Source organism: Pristiophorus japonicus, chromosome 11 (assembly GCF_044704955.1).
Source record: "Pristiophorus japonicus isolate sPriJap1 chromosome 11, sPriJap1.hap1, whole genome shotgun sequence".
NCBI lineage: Eukaryota > Metazoa > Chordata > Chondrichthyes > Pristiophoridae > Pristiophorus > Pristiophorus japonicus.
The window spans coordinates 172,619,375-172,636,736 of NC_091987.1; the positions used below are offsets into that span (position 1 = coordinate 172,619,375).

At 50.4% G+C, this 17,362-nt stretch overlaps 1 long non-coding RNA gene across 1 annotated transcript in view; it reads right to left on the reverse strand.

Annotated features, from left to right (window-relative positions):
- The window catches only part of LOC139276377 (uncharacterized), a 177,637-nt gene extending 167,575 nt beyond the window's left edge, over positions 1-10,062 (reverse strand). Inside the window, exon 1 of the long non-coding RNA XR_011595922.1 lies at positions 9,431-10,062. This is a non-coding gene — a long non-coding RNA (uncharacterized lncRNA). The remainder of the gene's footprint in view (positions 1-9,430) is intronic.
- Positions 10,063-17,362: the final 7,300 nt, after the last annotated feature.

Here is a 17,362-nt window from a genome sequence, read left to right on the forward strand (position 1 = left end):
ACGCCCGAGACACGTAAAGGCGGTCGACTCTAGACCATCCTACTCCAGGCCTCACCCAAGTAAAGGCGCTGGAGTCGGGATGGAGATTTCGCCAGACGTCCACCAAGTCGAAGGACCCGACCAGGTCCCTCAACTTCTCCATCGCCGTCATGCACTGCGGGGCACCGGAGCGGTCCCTCGCCTCGAGGGTGCAGTTAAAATCCCCCCCGAGGACAATGCAGTCGCCGACGTCGACGGAGCCAAGAAGAGCGGACACCTCTTCAAAGAAGCGCGTCTGCTGCGGGCCAGGGTGAGGGGCGTACACGTTCATGAGATGGAGCGGCACGTCCCCCAGGCGAACCGTTACGTGCAGCAAGCGGCCTGGCATGGGCTCCTCGACCCCCAAGATCTCCGGCTGAAAATGCGGGCCCAGCAAGATGGCCACCCCACTAGAAGTGGCGGTGAGGTGGCTCATGCGGACCTCTCCTTGCCATTCGAGGAGCCACGTGGCTTCGTCTCCCAGAACGGTGTGGGTTTCTTGCAGGAAGCACACCGCATATTTCCCCTCCTGCAAGAGCGAAAAATTGTCAAATCTACGGCGTGCCCCTCTGCCGCCGTTGATGTTGAGGCTGGCTATGGTTATCTTCATGGCAAAAGCATAGTGCAACCTCTACCTTAACCTATTGTGGGGGAGGGACCGGAGTCTTTTGTTGAACTCCACTCCCTCCGCAGCCCAGCGAGGAGTCCCTCGAGCTCGTGCTGCTCAAGGTGTTGTGCCTTTGTCAAGGGCCCGCCCGCGGCCAAGGTTTTAGCGGTGGCGCGGACGGACGCCTTGATCAGCTCTGGCTCGGACCATTTTTTCAGGGCCAGTTGGGCTTGGTTGCAGCGACCCCGGCTCTGGGCCAAAAAGTCCCGGAGTTCCTTTGCAGGAATGAGGAGGGTCTCAGCGGCGGCCGCGAGCAGATCCACCGCCTCCCTGGCGGCGGTCTCTAGATCTTCTCCCGCGTCCCCCACCGAGTCCCCGTCCTCCTCCGGGAGGTGGCCGCCAGCAGCCGGCCCATCGACCGCACAAGGTACGGCAAATGACCCGGCCGCTCCAACCGGCCCTGGCTCTGCCCCGATCCCACCCCCAGGATCGTCGGCAGAGGAGTCCCCACTGGGCTCTTTTAAAAATGGTGCTGGGTCGGGAAACGACAGCGGAAGGGGTTCCCCCTCCGCCCCAGGAACCGGGGAACAAGGAGAGACCCGGCCATAGGAAATCCCCAGGCGCTCCAAGTGCTCCAGCTCCAAAGTAGGGGGCGAGGGTGGGTGTTCCTCCCCCTCCCCGCTGCCACCCCCCGGCCCAGCATGTACGGTGTCATTAAAATTCTGAGTTTCGGTTTCTGCCGGGTCGAGCGACTCCCGGGGGACGTTGATTAATAGCTGGGCGGGCTCAGGTTCGGCCTTTTCGGCCCCGCCCACCTCAGTTCCCGGGACGCCCGGCCCGGCGGCAACTCATTCCTCCGCGGGCCCCACGCCCCCCACGACAGACAGATCCCCCACGCCATCCCCGGGAGGCAGAGGCTGGGCAGCCTCGACTGTCTCACCCTCCCCGGGGACAGACTCCTCTCGCCTACGGCGCAGCTTGGGGGCGCTGGTGGGGGACGCGGGACACCAGGCGGGCACCGACTCCTCCGCGGAGGGATGTTGTTCCCCCTCCGCCTCATCGGAGCGGCGCCTCCTTTTGTTCCTGGGGGTGCGCAGAGGCAGGGAGACCTCCATGTCTGCCGAGGCCTCCCGCTTCACCCCCCCCTTTTTCTTCTCTTGCCCGCAACCGAGCCCCTCTGTGGTATTGGTCAAGGGCTCGGGCACGGGCTCAGGGCACCCCGTGCTTGCCGGTGACTGGGTTGGGCTGAGCGCGGTGGTCAAATTTTCTGGCGCACTGAGGGGACCCGCCTCTGGATGTTTTGCCTTCTTCCGCGCCTTCCTTCCGGTCGGACTCTCTCCCTCCCCCCCGCCAGAGGCCGTGAAAGCAACGGCCCCCAGCGATGCCCGCGCACCTACGGCTCCCGGCACGCGGACACAACTAGGGGGAGGAGTGGCGGCGGCGCCAGCCTTGGCCGCCTTTGGTGGTTTGGCGGCCTTGGAGGCATGGCACCGCACGCCGTCCGACGTCCAAAAGACGCGGTAGGCAGTCCCCTCGTGCACCACATTAAAATACCCCTCCGTCGTCTCCTCCCGCGCCAGCCGGACAAAGAGCTGGCGGCGGAAGGAAAACACGTGGCGCAGGCTGCTCTCCCTGAGGCCGAGCGGTATGGGGTTGATCCCCGACCTTACCTCCCCCAGTTGGTGTAGGTGAGGGAGGAGGAGCTCAGCGGGAACAAAGGGCGGGACGTTTGAAATGATGTCCCTCTGCGCAGTGGCCTCGAGAGGGTCCACCAGCAGGAACGTCCCGCCCACCGTGAGCCCCTTTTCAAGGGCCAGGGACACCGCCCGCTCCGACCCCAGGAAGAACACGGCCTTCCCAGACATCTTGGAGGCTGCGACAATGGCCGAGGGGCCGACTACCCCAGCCATCGCCCGCACGCACTCCTCGATGCTCATTGTGGGGTGAGTGTAGCTCTTGACCCCGTGTTTCTTTGTAATAAGTCTGAAAGGTGGCAGGGCAGCGGGTGGCGCAGGAGGTGCCGTGGAAGCGGTTGCCACCTGCGCATATGTCTTTGCTGGCCCTGCCACCGGCGTGGATGGGGTCGCCATCACGGGGTCCCTTTAAGGGCTACACCCACCCCAAAGTCACAGGCCTTAATGGTCTTAATTGGCCTCGTATAATAAAGACTGAGCAGAGGAGCTCTTAACGAGGCACACCTCTCCCCTTGTTGGCAATTGGGGAGGGGCCTTGCTCCCTCTGCTCAGTTATTTTTTTGTTTTTTATATTAAAATTAGGAGGAAAGGGCTCTCAGAGAGAGAGGGGAGAGACAGAGAGAGAGAGCCAGAGCGAGGGGGTGCGGGAAAGAGGGAGGCTGCGAGGGCAGGTCTCCCTTCACAGCGATGGGTGGGTGTTTTTCTTGGGGTGCACTCCCCAGATGGCAAAAACAAAACACAGTCTTTGGGTTGGTCTTCGGGTGGGGGGAGAAGATGTCTTCACCTGGGGCAGCTAGAGCCACCCAGGCACACACTCCCAACGATGTTCAATAGGTGATTAAAGAAATCTTCAGCCTGGTAGCTCCAGCTATCCCAGGCTAGGCAATGGGGGAGGGGTGTTTCAATTGTGTGTGGGGCCTAGTTGTAAGCAAGGCCCCCACACACACTTCCACACACACACACCCCCTGCGATGTTCCAGCCCTCAGTGGTCTTCTTTCCTCCCCCCACCGATACAGCAAAGTCTTTTAGGGAAATGCACCCACACCCACCTGTAGAATGGTAGAGTCTCCCTCCTTCCACACTGGATGTTGTTGTTGGTCTTTCCCCCTCTCTCCAACTCTTTGTAGAAATGGTAAAGTTGTTAAAAGTTTTCTGCTTTCCTCCTCTCCCTCTGGGTGAAAGTTGGTGGTGAAGCCCCTTCCTTCCTTCTCTTCCTGGGCTGATTCACAGGCCCAGCCAGGAGCTGCAACAGGAGCTGCTCTCCTCACTGCTCACTCAGCCAACTGAGCAGGACACACCTCCACTGCTCCACCATTGGTGCATGAAACTCTTTTGGAGTTTATCTGTAAAACATAAAATTAATTGGTGCCACCCGACCTGGATGACACACCAAACATTTACAAGGCCCTTTTTTTTTTCTTTTTTGGTTTTTTTTTGTGTTTTTCTTTTTTTTTTGGTTTTTTTTTGGGCACTAAAATCCAATTTTTTCCCCAGTGCCCCCTATAAAAGGGAAGGGGGACACTAAAAGCACCGGCAATAAAAACAAATTAAACTTTAAAACGTAAAATCAAATTAAAATTTGGTTGCCGGGCGTGATGATGCACTCCAGTCCCTCCGGTGCCCACCTCTCACGGAAGGCCGCGAGCGTACCGGTGGACACCGCGTGCTCCATCTCCAAGGACACCCTGGACTGGATGTAAGAGCGGAAGAGAGGCAGGCAGTCAGGTTGAACGACCCCCTCGACTGCCCGCTGCCTGGACCGGCTGATGGCACCCTTGGCCGTGCCCAGTAGCAGCATTGGTGCATGAAACTCTTTTTGGAGTTTATCTGCAAAACAAAAAACATTAAACCGTGTCACCCGCCCTGGATGACACAGCAGACATTTACAAGGTCCTTTTTTTTTTCTTTTTTTTGTTTTTTTTTGGGGGCGCTAAAATCACATTTTTTCCAGTGCCCCCTATAAAAGGAGAGGGGGACACTAAAAGCACCGGCAATTAAAACAAATTAAACTTTAAAACGTAAAATCAAATTAAAATTTGGTTGCCGGGCGTGATGATGCACTCCAGTCCCTCCGATGCCTACCTCTCACGGAAGGCCGCGAGCGTACTCCATCTCCAAGGACACCCTGGACCGGATGTAAGAGCGGAAGAGAGGCAGGCAGTCAGGTTGAACAACCCCCTCGACTGCCCGCTGCCTGGACTGGCTGATGGCACCCTTGGCCGTGCCCAGGAGCAGCATTGGTGCATGAATCCCAAAAAGTTAGTTTGCAGATGCAGCAGGTAATCAGGAAGACGAATGGAATGTTGGCCTTCATTGCGAGAGGGATGGAGTACAAAAGCAGGGAGGTCCTGCTGCAACTGTACAGGGTATTGGTGAGGCCGCACCTGGAGTACTGCGTGCAGTTTTGGTCACCTTACTTAAGGAAAGATATACTAGCTTTGGAGGGGGTACAGAGACGATTCACTCCGCTGATTCCGGAGATGAGGGGGTTACCTTATGATGATAGATTGAGTAAACTGGGTCTTTACTCGTTGGAGTTCAGAAGGATGAGGGGTGATCTTCTAGAAAGATTTAAAATCTTTGTGTCATCTGCAAATTTTGTTACACTACACTCTGTCTCCTCTTCCAAGTCATGTATGTATATTGTAAACAGTTGTGGTCCCAGCACCGATCCCTGTGGCACACCACTAACCACCGATTTCCAACCCGAAAAGGACCCATTTATCCCGACTCTCTGCTTCCTGTTAGCCAGCCAATTCTCTATCCATGCTAATACATTTCCTGTGACTCCGCATACCTTTATCTTCTGCAGTAATCTTTTGTGTGGCACCTTATCAAATGCCTTTTGGAAATCTAAATACATCACATCCATCGGTACACCTCTATCCACCCTGCTCGTTATATCCTCAAAGAATTCCAGTAAATTAGTTAAACATGATTTCCCCTTCATGAATCCATGTTGCGTCTGCTTGATTGCACTATTCCTATCTAGATGTCCCGCTATTTCTTCCTTAATGATAGCTTCAAGCATTTTCCCGACTACAGATGTTAAACTAACTGGCCTATAGTTACCTGCCTTTTGTCTGCCCCCTTTTTTAAACAGAGGCGTTAAATTAGCTGCTTTCCAATCCGCTGGTACCTCCCCAGAGTCCAGAGAATTTTGGTAGATTATAAAGAATGCATCTGCTATAACTTCCGCCATCTCTTTTAAAACCCTGGGATGCATTTCATCAGGACCAGGGGACTTGTCTACCTTGAGTCCCATTAGCCTGTCCAGCACTACCCCCCTAGTGGTAGTGATTGTCTCAAGGTCCTCCCTTCCCACATTCCCATGACCAGCAATTTTTGGCATGGTTTATGTGTCTTCCACTGTGAAGACCGAAGCAAAATAATTGTTTACGGTTTCCACATTTCCACATTTCCCATTATTAAATCCCCCTTCTCATCTTGTAAGGGACTAACATTTACTTTAGTCACTCTTTTCCGTTTTATATATCGGTAAAAGCTTTTACTATCTGTTTTTATGTTTTGCGCAAGTTTACCTTCGTAATCTATCTTTCCTTTCTTTATTGCTTTCTTAGTCATTCTTTGCTGTCATTTAAAATTTTCCCAATCTTCTAGTTTCCCACCAACCTTGGCCACCTTATACGTATTGTTTTTTAATTTGATACTCTCCTTTATTTCTTTGGTTATCCACGGCTGGTTATCCCTTCACTTACCGCCCTTCTTTTTCACTGGAATATATTTTTGTTGAGCACTATGAAAGAGCTCCTTAAAAATCCTCCACTGTTTCTCAATTGTGCCACCGTTTAGTCTGTGTTCCCAGTCTACTTGAGCCAACTCTGCCCTCATCCCACTGTAGTCCCCTTTGTTTAAGCATAGTACGCTTGTTTGAGACACTACTTCCTCACCCTCAATCTGTGTTACAAATTCAACCATACTGTGATCACTCATTCCGAGAGGATCTTTTACTCGGAGATCGTTTCTTATTCCTGTCTCATTACACAGGATCAGATCTAAGGTAGCTTGTTCCCTTGTAGATTCTGTAACATACTGTTCTAAGAAACAATCCCATAAGCATTCTATGAATTCCTCCTCAAGGCTACCCCGTGCGATTTGATTTGACCAATCGATACGTAGGTTAAAATCCCCCATGCTTACTGCCGTTCCTTTTCACATGCCTCCATTACTCCCTTGATTATTGCCCACCCCACCATGAAGTTATTATTTGGGGGCCTATAAACTACGCCCACCAGTGACTTTTTCCTCTTACTATCTCTAATCTTCACCCACAATGATTCAACATTTTGTTCATTAGAGCCAATATCGTCTCTCACAACTGCCCTGATATCATCCTTTATTAACAGAGCTACCCCACCTCCTTTCCCTTCTTGTCTATCTTTCCGAATTGTCAGATACCCCTATATTTTTAATTCCCAGTCTTGGCCACCCTGCAACCACGTTTCTGTAACAGCCACCAAATCATACCCATTTGTAATAATTTGTGATGTCAACTCATTTACTTTATTTCGAATGCTGCATGCGTTTAGATAGATTGTTTTAATACTAGTTTTTAAACCATGATTTTTAGTTTTGACCCCTCCTGCAGCACCTTTATATTCATCCATATTGTCCCTTCCTATCACCTTGTGGTTTACACTTACCCCAGTGCTATTCTGCTCTGTTGCCTCCTGCCTTTTGCATTCTTTCTTGGGATCCTGTTCATCTGAGCTCTCACCCACTCTAACTAGCTCAGAGCCCTCTCCTGGGTTCCGAATACTCCTTGCAGTAAGGCACCGAGCTTTCATGCTTGCCTTTTTATTACACTTTGACCCTTTAGAATTTTGCTGTACAGTGGCCCTTTTTATTTTTTGCCTTGGGTTTCTCTGCCCTGCACTTTTACTCATCTCCTTTCTGTCTTTTGCTTCTGTCTCCATTTTGTTTCCCTCTGTCTCCCTGCATTGGTTCCCATCCCCCTGCCATATTAGTTTAACTCCTCCTCAACAGCAAACATTCCCCCTCGGACATTGGTTCCGGTCCTGCCCAGGAGCAGACCGTCGGTTTGTACTGGTCCCACCTCCCCCAGAACCGGTTCCAATGCCCCAGGAATTTGAATCCCTCCCTGCTGCATCACTGCTCAAGCCACATATTCATCTGAGCTATCCTGCGATTCCTACTCTGACTAACACGTGGCACTGGTGATGATAATGTAATGTGGAATTCTGAAGAGAAAAATGAAATGAATGTTTGTGTAAGTAAGGTTAAGAACAAGTTTGTAATGCCTAATGATGATGATAGAAATTTAAAAATGACAAATGTGCATGTAAAGAGAGTTAACAATGTAGACTCGACTATGTATGATCGGAGCCAATATATCATGTATACAGGTAGTAGCCTGTTAAAGGACACCGGGTTCTACAGGGACAATGTAAATACCAGAGGAATCCCCCATGGGAGACCCCCAGGTCCAGCGAGCTACCTGACCATGTAGCCTGGACTTTTGGGACAAATGTGATGCCCCAGAAAGGGCTCACACACACCCAGTGGGAGCAGACCCACTGCAGGGACAGCGATCAATGGGCAGTACAGCCACCACCACTGGCAACCTGCCCCAGATCGGTCCTACACCCCCTGGCCACCAGGACCAACACCAGAAGCGAGAGGCCAGTTCCCTCCAGCTTTCCTGGCGAACCCTGGGATGACCAGATTATCACCACCAATGGAGAACAAGGAGCCCATACAGCCCAATGGCCCTGCCCACCACCACAAACTTACCCACACTAGAGTATGTACCCTACCCACTGCTGCACTGGCTACCCCACTGAGGGATCCCACAACAGTGACACCCACATGGTCTGTGTGTGACTGGGGGGGAAATGTATGAGGCCAGACTCAAGTATAGGGATCACACCTGGCACCCACACAACCCTCATCACAACCTCCCACAGCCCACTACTGATCACCTCCCCAGGTCATGGCAATAAGGACTTAGGGGGTGTGTTGTTTTGTATGCATGCTTGTATTGTTAATGTTCTGTAACACTGAATATATCTTCACCCAGAACACACCTTACGTGTACACCAGAAGGTGTTGCTGCTGGAGACCTAAGGGTTACCTGCACACTGCAGGTAACCCAGTATAAAAGGGAGCTCACTTCTTGGTGTCCTCACTCTAGGAGCTGCAATAAAAGATTACAGTCTTCACAGTTTAAGTCCCATACCCCTGCTTCGTGGAGTCAGTAACAAGGTGCCTACATTTACAATATTTACAATGGTCAATTTGTGCAGAGCAAGGTTCCACAAACAGCAATGAGATAAAAGGCCAGATAACTTTTTTGTTTGCAGATATTGATTAAGGAGTATATGTTGTCCAGGACACTCGATACACATTGAATGGTGCCATTGGTGGACACTGCTTTTTGTTGCCATTGTAAAGTTAACAGGATGATTGCTGCAATTAATGTTGTAGATAAAGAGGTGCGTCTAGCTAGGTACATACACAAAGCAAAAGAGGAGCTGGTGGTGATGGTGCCTGTGAACATTAATGAGATAGGTAATGAGTAGAAGTACTGAAAACATATTTGGGTAAATGGGTAGCGAATCCTGGTCAAATGGTGTTAGACTATCAAATGATTGGAACTGTGCTGGGGGTTAGTCTAGGAAAGATGGGCTGTATGTAGATCAGGGGTGTCAATCTCATTTTCTCTGCTGGGTTTGATCTAATACTGGCAGCTCTCAACCATTGCATCAACATTTGGAACAAATGACTGTCCTGAGACCTGTCTTGGATAATAACATGAGAACAACGACACTTTGTGACCTATCAACGGTGAATTCCCAATCAGTACTGACACCACAACATGGCCCTGTATTGCGCGATTGCCATTGGAGTATGCCATTCAGCCGCTCGAGCCAGTCACGCCATTCAATTAGATCATGGCTGATTTAATTCAATTTGATTTAATTGCCACTGCATGATTTAGGGTTAGGAGTTAGTGGTCAAACTTGGGGTTAGTGGTTGGGGATGGCATTAGTGGTTAGGGGTTAGGATTATAAACCACAATTGATATCATTGACACTAAACCCATCCTTTCTCATTTCATTTTTTTACCTCATGCAGATGAGTCACAAAACAACCCATGAATTGTTCATTCAAGGAATCTTCTTTCCGGCTTTATCCCAATTTCCTCCCTTCTTTCACATCTTTCATTTCTCACAGAAAAAGACAGCAGAGGCACTAGACCATGGGATTTGATAAAGAACTGGTGGATCCAGGTGTTGCGCTGGTTACATCCAATCATCGAACTGCCTACAAAGAGCTTCTAACAATAACACATCACTGGGCCCCTCCAGTCGGCAGCTGATTTCAGCATGATATCTTCATCCATTGCCCCCATACGCCTTCACTAAAGCTAGTTTCACCGCCATGACCATTCACAATGCCCTCATTCTCATTTTATAGTCTGGGTTTGGTCTCTGGGTATAAGCGGGCCCTGGATTTGGTCTCTGGGTATAAGCGGTCCGTGGATTGGGTCTCTGGGTGCAAGCAGTCCCTGGATTTGGTCACTCGGTGTAAGCGGTCCCTGGATTTGGTCACTGGGTGAGCATGGTCCCTGGATTTGGTCTCTGGATGCAAGCGGTCCCTGGATTTGGTCACTTGGTGAGCATGGCCCCTGGATTTGGTCTCTGGGTGTAAGCAGTCCCTGGATTTGGTCTCTGGGTGCATGCCGTCCCTGGATTTGATCTCTGGGTGCAAGCGATCCCTGAATTTGGTCTCTGGGTATAAGCGATCCCTGGATTTGATCTCTGGGTGCAAGCGGTCCCTGGATTTGGTCTCTGGGTGCAAGCGGTCCCTGGATTTGGTCTCTGGGTGTAAGCGGTCCCTAGATTTGGTCTCAGAGAGGAAGTTCGCTGTCAACACCTCCTCATCCCATCCTTCACTCAAATCTGCTTTTCATCTTTTTTTTCAACTTTCTTTGTTGAGTCTTTGCGCTTTGATTCTTTCTGAATGTAGCGGGGGTGGGGGGGCTCTCCCCCTCAAACCCCCTCTGTTTCTCGACCCCACCTTTTACGATCAGGTTTGTTGTGAGGCGCCCACAGCTGGTGAGGGCGCCTGGGGAGCGGCGCAAACTCCGCGCTCAAACCCAACGGCCACAGCGCGAGCGGCCGCAGGAAAGGCCGGGCTGTGATTGGAGGAGCAGCGAGCGGCCGCTTGAAAGGCTGGGTTGTGATTGGAAGATTCAGCGTGCGGGAGGTGGGAGAGCACGCTGTGATTGGAGGAGCAGCGAGCGGCCCGTGAGAGCGCGGGAAAGGCCGGGCTGTGATTGGAGGAGCAGCGAACGCGAGGGGCGGCTGTGGAAAGCTCCCGGTTCAGCTCTCCCTCAGGGCGGCGGTTGGCAAAATTTCTCCAGGACCGGGACCGTCTCTGAGGGGAAGCCCGCGGACCGTCAGGTTTGACCCTTCCCCTGATGGAGACAGAGCCGGGCTTGTGAGGCTGAGGTACGGAGCAGGGTGTCGGCAATACATACTGACAGAATGGACAAAGCTGCGAGGGGGGAATTCACATCGAGGGCAAAGCAAATTCCGACAAAAGGAAAAAAAGACCAGGCCAATCTGACAGAAGAATGTAATGGATCCACCCCCTGCACCTGAATCAGAGGCTCAGCAGGGAATGATATTCGCGCAGTTCCTGCAACATGCTCACTTACAGGATGGAAATGAACTGAATATTCAGACGGGTGCGATGTTACTGAACACAACCAGTGACGGGGAAGAATGGAGATCTGTTCAGATGAATTTGGAAGTTTAAACAATTTGAGGACACATCCACCCTCTCCGCGTGAATTAATTCATTTATTAAGACAGCTAGAAACTGATTTAACTTTTCAATTACTGAAGTTCTGATTTTAAATTCATTTATAATGTACATATGAATCAATTTTGTTTTAATATAATTGATCTTAATTATATTGATTCCAACATTGTAGAATCCCTTTTGTAGTATTCACTATGAAAATTGATTTTCTTCCCCTCTGTGTCCATCTGCATGCGCATTTTGGCTGCCCCTTCCGAGCCGAGCCTTTCAGTTCCATTTCCACTTCCTTCTCCCGCTTTTTCTGTCTCTATCCCTCCCTGAGTCTCCCCTGTCGTCATGCCGCCTTTCATCTCTCCTCTCCGGGATATTCTGTCCTCCCAAATCCCTACCCCAACCCTTCATCACTCTTCAACCTTCCTACTCTCCTGTCGCTGTCCCAGGCTTTTAGACAAGCCTGCAGCATTCCTACTCTTCAACCGACCTTGCTGCCCAGCTTGCCCAGGGGGGGCTAACGTTGCCAATCTCCTTCCGTCCAACTCATCCCTCCAAGAAACTTTTTCACCCAGAGAGTGGTGAACCTGTGGAATTCTCTACCACAGAAAGTTGTTGAGTCCAGTTTGTTGGATATATTCAAGAGGGAGTTAGATGTGGCCCTTACGGCTAAAGGGATCAAGGGGTATGGAGAGAAGGTGGGAATGAGGTACTGAAGTTGCATGATCAGCCATGATCATATTGAATGGCGGTGCAGGCTCGAAGGGCTGAATGGCCTGCTTCTGCACCTATTTTCTATGTTTCTATGACCCTGTGTATGCTGGCAGTGGATCAGCCACCATAGATCCTCTCCAGATCTCCTTGCAGAATATCCATTCACTTGCAAACAAGGCCCTTGCTATCCATGACCATATCGTGGATGATTACTTCGACATCATGGCAGTGATGGAAACTTGGCTCAGGGATGATGACACATTTCCTTTAAATGAAGCCGCCCCGCACGATTATACCTTCCACCACTTGCCCCGCCCAGACCGTCGTGGTGGGGGTGTGGCTCTCATCACCAAATCATACCTTGGTCTGTCCCCCGACTCCTCTGGCACTTTCTCCTCCTTTGAACATCTCCACTTATTCCACCCCTCTCACCTCATTTAAAATTCTCGTTCTCTACCGCACACCCAAGTATGATAAAAATGTTATCACGGATATATCCTCATTGCTTTCCTCCCTCTGCTTCTGCACCGAGCGACTTCTCATCCTCGGTGATTTAAACCTCCATCTCAATTCATCATGCTCTCTCGCCTCTGAGTTCACTACCCTCCTGTCCTCCCTTAATCTCTCCCTCCATGTGAATTCCTCAATCATGGCCACCGCCTTGACCTTGCCATCTCTCGTGGCCTTGCTATTACATCCGTGTCAATTACAGATAAGCCCATTCATGACCATTTTCTTGTATTGCTCTCCAACCACATCCCCATTCCCCAATCCAAACCTACTTCCTTCTGCATCCGCTCCTGGAAAAAACTCTCCAAACTCTCTTACAATTGCACTTATCAATTCCAAACTGTCCAACCTTTAGCCCTCCTTTCACCATGACATTTCTGCAGCCACCGATCTGCTCAACCACACCCTCACCACCACATTTTGATGCTCAAGTCCCTATTAAAACCATTACTCTCTCTCACCCTGGCCGTTTCCCCTGGTACGGCCCTCATCTTTGCTCCTTCAAGTTCAAGTGGCATAGACATGATCGGAAGGAACCCGCCCAAGGTAATCTTCCCCTTCCTGCTCTGTGTCGATATCTCTTTAAGATAGTAGGTGTATCGGTGATTTGTTATAAAGAGTATCAACGCTTTATTTACATATATAAAATCACAAGTAAACTCACAGTAGTTTCTGAGAACTGCACAGCATGATGCTTTCCAGATCACCCACAGAGAAGAGAGAGAATAAAGGAATCACTTGATACAGCACCTGATGAGCCATCTGACAAATTTCATCACTCAGTTGCCACACACCTACAACCAATGTGCGTCCCGCGTCACACGCCCCTTGGTAATCTTACCAGACCACACACTTTAACTTTCGGATGAGATGTTAAACCGAGGCCCCGTCTGCCCTCTCAGATATAGGTAAAAGATTCCATCACACTTTTGAAAAGAAGAGCAGGGTAGTTATCCTGTACAGGCCAATATTTATCCCTCAATCAACATCACAAAACAGATCATCTGGTCATTATCACATTGTTGTTTGTGGGTGCTTGCTGTTCGCAACTTGGCTGCTGCGTTTCCTGTATTACAACAGTGTCTTTTGACAGATCGCACGCATCCCTGGAAGAAGGACAATCGCGGGCGGAGATTTGGGTTATTTGCCCAGCGAATGTCCTTCAAACTCTTTGGGATAAACTTTACTTTCATTCCATTTTTGGCAGGTTCTCAACGATTTTCTCGGCGGTACAGCTGTTTTTCCGCCCAGCGAAAATTTCCCCTTTTGTTTTTCTATGGTATCGCCCAAATTTGAAAACACCCGCCAGGACCAAACCGCCTGTCATATATTCAACTATCATTGTAACCCATGTATAAGCTGACCTAAGTTGTACACCTTGAGAACATTGACCACAAGGGGGTGAACTTGTGGGAAACACTCCTAACCTGGACTTTCAGGTATAAAAGGGAAGCTCCACCCACCTTCATCACTTGAGGTCTTGGTAATAAAGGTAACTGGGCACAGAGTGACCACCTCTCAAGTATGGGCCTCCTGTGCACTTATACTGCATAGTAAGGACATATTGGCGACGAGAAACTGGGATTTAAACCACGCGAGCATGGCAACTAGCAACACAGAAGAGAGGTACTGTGTTGGTGATGATTGGGATGACTTTATTGAGAGACTACAGCCAAGTTTTGTCACTAAGGAATGGTTGGGACAGGATTCTGCCGACAAACGCAGGGCATCATCTCCTGACGGTTTGTGGATCCAGAACGTATTCCCTGATGAAGGACCTTCTAGCGCCAGAGAAGCTGGCGGACAAGAGGTTCGAAGAGCTCAGTAAGTTGATCTGGGAACACCTTAAACCGGCGAGCAGCATGCACATGGCGAGACACCGATTTTACATGCACCGGCGGCAAGAAGGGCAAAGCATTCCTGACTTCGTGGCAGATCTCCGCCGACTGGCGAGCCTATGTAAGTTCACAGATGCATGCAGAGCGGAGATGCTGTGAGACTTTTTTATTGAAGGCATCGGGCACGCAGGGGTTTTCAGGAAACTGATTGAGACCAAAGACTTGACCTTGGAAGCGGCGGCTCTGATAGCCTTGACATTGATCTCAGGGGACGAAGAGACCAGAATGATGTATGACAAAAATCTTGGCTCAAATGCAGCAAACGACCAGGGAGTCAACATTGTTAACGTGGCACACGGTTCTCTAGGCAGACAAGGGCAATCGGACATGCCCCAGCATGTAGTCGAACCCAAAGGAGGAATTCAACAGAGAAAATGGCTAGCTGAACGGCAATTCATGCCATCACAATGGACAATGCGGCCAGTAATGGGGCCATCAACACCTGTTAATGGTGTGCTTAAGGACAGTTACAGAGACAGTCAGAGACGATCGACTTGTAATGGACCTTTTGTTTCCAATAACGGGGCCTCCAGCTCATGCTGGAGGTGTGGAGGCAAACACCCAGCCAGAGCTTGCAGGTATCAGCAATGTACCTGCAGAAACTTCAACATCAGCGGTCACTTGGCGCATATGTGCAGGAAGCCTGCAGTCAGGTTGATGTACGAGGAGGACGGGCCCAATGTAAGCCCTACGAGGCCAAATGAATACTGGGGGAAATTGCTGGAAGCTGAAGTTCAGCGAGTTCATGTGGAGCACATATACAGTTCATATACCAGGATGCCACCGATAATGAAAGTACTCCGCAACAGCATCCCAGTATTAATGGAGCTAGACACGGGGGCCAGCCAGTCCCTGATGAGTATCAACAGCCAGTCCCTGATGAGTATCAAACAGTTTGAAAGGTTGTGGGTGTCCAAGGCCAGGAGGCCAAAATTATTACCGATTGATGCACAGCTATGGACATATACAAAGGAGATCATTCCGGTGCTAGGCAGCGCCACGGTAGTCATGGCCCACAAAGATTCGGAGAACAGGATGCCTCTCTGGATTGAACCAGGGGACGGTCCCGCACTGCTGGGGAGGGGTTGACTTGCTGTCATGAACTGGAAATGGGGCGATGTCAATGCAATTTCTTCTGTGGAGCGAGTATCATGCTCACAGGTCCTGGACAAATTTGACTCATTATTTCAACCCGGCATCAGCACTTTCATGGAGGCCATGCCAGTATACCACAAGGCCAGAGCGGTGCCATACGTGATGCGGGAAAAGATAGAATGCGAATTGGACTGCCTGCTGAGGGAAGGCATCATCTCGCCAGTCGAATTCAGTGACTGGGCAAGCCCGATCGTGCCGGTGCTCAAGGTGGATGGGTCAGTCAGGATATGTGACGATTACAAGGCCACCATCAATCGGGTGTCACTCCAAGACCAGTACCTGCTACCGAGAGCGGAGGACGTCTTTACGACGCTATCTGGTGGCAAGCTTTTTTCAAAATTGGACCTGACCTCAGCTTACATGACCCAGGAGCTGGCGAGTGAGTCGCAGAAGCTGACCACCATCACGACACGCAAGATGTTGTTTGAGTATAACAGATGTCCATTCGGGATTCGTTCGACCGCCGCGATCTTTCAGCGAAATATGGAAAGCCTCCTCAAGTCGATTCCAAGGACAGTGGTTTTTCAAGACGACATCCTCATCACTGGTCGCGATACTGAAGAACACCTCCACACTGTGGAGTAACCGAATCGTCATGCCCCAGAGGGGCAGAGAGATGTTTATCAGAGAACATCACAATGAGCACCCGGGCATTGTCATGATGAAGGCAATTGCCAGGTCACATGTTTGGTAGCCAGGGATAGATGCAGACCTGGAACTTTGTGACCGCAGGTGCAAAATGTGTGCTCAGCTGGACAACACACCCTGGGAAGCCCCCCTTAGCCCCTGGTCCTGGCCCACCAAGCCATGGTCACGCATCCATGTGGACTACGCAGGTCCTTTCATGGGAAAAATGTTTTTGGTTTTAGTAGACGTCTACTCCAAATGGATTGAGTGTGCCATTTTAAATTCAAGCACATCCTCTGCCATGGCAGAAAGTCTACAGGCAATGTTCGCCGCCCATGGTCTACCGGATGTCTTGGTCAGCGACAATGGCCCGTGCTTCACCAGCACTGAAGTCCAGGACTTCATGGCAGGCAATGGAATCAACCATGTCAGAACCGCACCGTTCAAGCCGGCCTCAAACGGCCAGGCAGAACGAGCAGTGCAAATAATCAAACAGGGGATGCTCAGAATCCAAGAGGTTTCCCTACAAAGCCGCTTATCACGCCTCCTATTGGTCTGTAGATCCCAATCACACTCGCTCACAGGGGTTCCACCCACAGAGCTGCTAATGAAAAGGACGCTCAAAATCCGGCTATCCCTTATACACCCCACCATGAAAGAAATTCTCGTGAGCAGGCGCCAGCCACAATATGACAACATGACAGGAATGCGAGGGCGCGATGTATTGATGTAAATGATCCTGTTTTTGTCCTCAAATACGCTGCAGGGCCCAAATGGCTCGCAGGCACTGTGGTTGCCAAAGAGGGAAATAGGATTCTGGTAGTTAAACTTACCAATGGACAAATCTGCCGCAAACACGTGGATCAAACAAAAAGAAAGTTCAGCAATCCCATAGAAGAAGCAGAGGAAGAACACGACGTAGAGTTTACTCCACCACAGGTGACCGAACACCAGAACCAAGTGGAGGAGAGCCCAGTCACTGTGCGCAGTCCGGACAGGCCTGAGGCACCGCAAACAGCAGACACTCAAGCCAGCACCCAACAACTGGAGCCCCAACTCAGGCGCTCTACAAGGGAGCGTAAACCACCAGAGATCCCATTAAGACTTTGAGGGGGGGGAAGGTGATATCATTTATTCAACTATCATTGTAACCCATGTATAAGCTGACCTAAGTTGTACACCTTGAGAACATTGACCACAAGGGGATGAACTTGTGGGAGACACTCCTAACCTGGACTTTCAGGTATAAAAGGGGAAGCTCCACCCACTTTCATCACTTGAGGTCTTGGTAATAAAGGTAACTGGTCACAGAGTGACCATCTCTCAAGTATGG